This window comes from Pecten maximus, unplaced genomic scaffold, assembly GCF_902652985.1.
Source record: "Pecten maximus unplaced genomic scaffold, xPecMax1.1, whole genome shotgun sequence".
Lineage (NCBI taxonomy): Eukaryota > Metazoa > Mollusca > Bivalvia > Pectinida > Pectinidae > Pecten > Pecten maximus.
The window spans coordinates 36963-41167 of NW_022982956.1; positions in this window are offsets into that span (position 1 = coordinate 36963).

Below are 4205 nucleotides of genomic sequence, written 5' to 3' on the forward strand. Positions count from 1 at the left end.
CAGAGTAGATTAAAGCCAAGTCATCGGCCTTGAAAAAACTTGAAGCGGCAGAAAGAGCATCATGCTGGGTATGGCACCGTCGGAATGACAAAGGCTGGAAGCCAGGATCCACCGAGTAGTGGCTTGGTCACCACTACTGACCCACCAACCGGAGGTTGTCATGGTTCATGGTTGAAACATCCGAGGAAAGTTGGCAACCACCAGATAATGATGGAAACTGGTATCGAGCACCACTGGGCAGGAAAACCAGGCATTTTCAGACAATGGCAGGAAAAGAAGCAGCATTAATTAGATCGACTGTAAGTCATATGGGAGTTATTGCATGGAAGCAGCAGAAACAAAAGTTTTTGTTAATCAAGGAACCATAACTATGCCAATTAATATCTGGCAAAAGTGGCAGTTTAACTTGGCCTAGCCCTTAAGGCATTTCACCATGTTATCAAGTTTGAAGACAATCTGTTGACAGCTGGCATGGTCCTTTTTGGTGAAAAAAGAATAAACTAGAACTGTCATTCAGGGGGCCAACTCATAACCTCTGCCCCTCTGGTGAAGATTTTCCAAAAAAAAAAACTATTTTTAGTGAACGGGTTACCAGGGCAACCAAGAAACCTGCATGCATTACACATTATGAGTAACATTTCCTGGGGGTATAAAAAGAACATGTATGAATCGTCTTTTAAACTCTTACCCTGTTGAACTACAAATTTTAAACTGTAAAACTCCCTATTGACATCTCCTGTGCCTCTAGGATTTGTACTTTTGCATTTGTATCACATCTGCAACGGTTTTTATCTGGGGGTATAACTACTGCTTCTATCTGGAATTCTAATAAACTGAGAATCAGCAATATGATAAGTAACTTATTTCAGTGCTTTCCTTACCTCCATCTTCACTACTAGACAATAGTTGTTTTACTGGTTGAACAGAATCTTCAATGTCCAATGAGGATGGATCCAATGAGTCCGAATCACACCGACAGTATTCATCTAGATCTTTTTCTTCCATTTTCTGAAATTGATATTTCTTTAATTAGAATAAAATCAATAGGCAGTACAGATCTATGACACCTTATTGCATAGCCAGAAGTACCTGCAACTTACACCACTACATCAGGACCCTGTCTCCAAACAAGAGGACCATGGCCCTTAACGGTCATTGGACAATTAAACAATTATATATAGAAAGCAAAATTACAGCAAACTTCCCCTTTTGAGGCCCCGCCACAGGAGCTCTGGCCCCATATATAGGTCACACCAGCCTCATTTATAAACAAGAGGCCCATGGGCCTCGATGGTCACCGGAGTTTCAAAATATTTCAGTTAATTTAATTGATCTTTTTTTGGCCCCACTTATCAGTCTAAGGGGTCAGTCAGGGCCAACATGTGCATACCATTAAGCTGTCATCCCATGCTGATAATGTTAAAAACGTTTGAATGAACTCTAATAGAAATCAAACAAATGATAGTCAAAAATGTGGTTTCCCTATATAAGCTATAGTAAAGTTTACCCCCTCCCCAGGGGCAAACGCGAGACCCCAGGGTCATGAAATTTACAATTGTGGTTAAGCACCTTAAGACCCTCCCATGCATCAAGGGTATTTGGTTTTCTTATTAGGGTCTGAAGAAGAAGATTTTTGAAATTGGGTAACATCTTAGGATTCCCCCGATGACTATGTTTCGAGGATTTTCTCCTTTGATACCGGTGTTGTCGCTGTCGTCAAAACTTGACGACCGCTGTCGTCAGAACTTGACGACTCAAAATATGTTGACGCCCTATATTGTCAACCTGCAGATCTTCCAACATCAGACTCTGAAGAACTAGAGCCACGCCGCCTATTGTGACGTCGTCTTGATTGATGACTTTCCCGATGTTTCTGCTTATGCCGTACGCGTATTTCCAGAGACCTACTGTTGTGCCCAGACCTTGAGCCACAATGTCGCTCTGACCGGCTTTACTTAGATGATAAACACTCATCATCTTCTCTTAACTGGTCACTATGGCGTGACCTTTCCTGTCGCCTTGACCCTGGCCTCTGAACATATGACCTGTGGTGTACGCCTGAGGATTGTTCTAGAGCCTGCTCTTGACCTTAAACGGCTATTTGGCAACTTTCTCTCTCTCTCCTTTGGCCTGACGGCTTTTGCGTGGTCCAGAAGGCTCACTTACTGTTTTTGTATTACTAGGCCTAGAAGGCTCACTAGATCACTAGTAGATGTTACATTGCTCGGCCCAAAAGGCTCAGTAGCATTCCGCTGTGGTCTCTCAGCTTTTTCAAGTTGATGCCCTATCAATCTAAGTGGATACTTATGGTGCTTGATCAGCTGTTTCCTTAGCCATTCTGGAGACAGATTTTTCTTATGAGCCATTGACTGAGCCTTCAAAGGATTGCTCAGCTCTAGACTCGCTAGTCTCTTTTTTAAATCTCCCATTGAATCAGACTTTTGTGTGTCACTGTCCGACTCTGATGACATGGAATAATCCAAATCCTCATGGTCTGTACTGTAATTTTCGCCCGTTTTTGACATTGGACTTGCCTCCCTTTTTGGTGATATGTCTGTGACCTTGACCTTGTGTAATTGTTACTACCCTTCTGACCAGGTGATAGCGACAACTTATCAATTGGTACATTGATTCTGTCCTGATGTTCAGGGATACTGGACCATAAATAATCATAAACTGACGTATTTGATTCAAAATCCAAATGTTCATCTTTAATGTTTTTTTTGTCGGTTTCAACCGTGGGAATATCGGATGTTAATGGACCAGAAGGCCTGGTACTGGGGAGAAATCTATCGAACTAAGATAGTCACTGTCACTTGTGTCAGGTGTTTTCCCCAATACAAACGAATGTCGGACGTTTCGCCCCCAAGACGTTTCACACCCTATGAAAAGACGTTTCGCACCCCAATTTTTGCACTTGTTTTAAACCTTAATAATAGTTAATGTGTTATTTTGATACTATAGTCGTTAATATTGTTATCATTTTTTGTGGAGTTTTCTTTTTACAGGAAATTGGGCGAGTCTGATAACTGATATGCATATTGATACATCTCGGAGATATATATACTCCATTTTCTCGTAAATTTGTTTTTACTCAGGGCCCGGCAAAAGCGCTCGTCCGCTCGTCCTGACGAGTAGATTTTCCCGACGGACGAGTGGTTTTAATCGTCAACTAGTCCGTCGGACGAGTAGAATTTTTCTATATTATTTCAGTATTCGTTAATAAAATTACTTCAAATTTGATGCATTGTTTGTTATGTATTCTTTTTTGTGTCATTAATACGAAAAATAGCAAAATTTCTGCATGATAGCAGGTAAGTAGGCCTATCTTCGTCTGTAGGTCGGAAGTCATGTACGATGACCGATAACCTCCGAGTGTTCCGGGTGACATGTTAGTATAATGGGTGTTGTCCGAGGATGTCTGCATAGAAATGGCTCAACGAAAATTGGAATGTTATTTTTATTGTCAGTCAACCTGAAAAACAGGACATAATGAAATATTGCGTCAAGCTTACAAGTTACAAAACGTAGAATTAAATAGTAATGAGTCGTACTTTGCATGGATTCTAATCTACGAAAAATAGCGATAATATACCAGAAAAACCTATGAATATTAATATCCTAATAGTTGTATAATCGTTAAGTAACCTAACAATACTATTTATACAATTACTACCTAACCTACAATAATATTTAGTGCCGGTACCTCAGTAGAGACCGTATGGCTAGTTGCCACTTAGGACTCACCTTCTCCAGTCTCCGTTCTAATTCCAACTGACTTTAGTCGTTCCCAAACTATGACGTCATATATCTTAAACCGGAAGTGACAAACTATCAAAACAGAACGAATAGGCTTACGATAAGCAGACAAGACGTCTTACAGCGCTGCGCGCTGAAGTGTGTACGGTCAAAGTGTAACACAAGTACGACAGGTATTGGTACTACATTACTGTGTATCGACAGTACTCTAACAAAGTCGATCGCGCTGAGTAAGCGTTGATTTGATTGGTCGAACTGAATGCACACACCTTTCTCAGCACTCGTGTGCACATGAGTAAACTTGCGAGAATGGCGGGTTATGAAAATGTTCTTCAAGTGAAATATTCAGTGACAAGTTTATAAATGAAGGTCCATATATGAATTTATCCTGCAACTGCCACCGCATTGTCGGAATACACCCACCGTATATATATTTTTGCTGTATA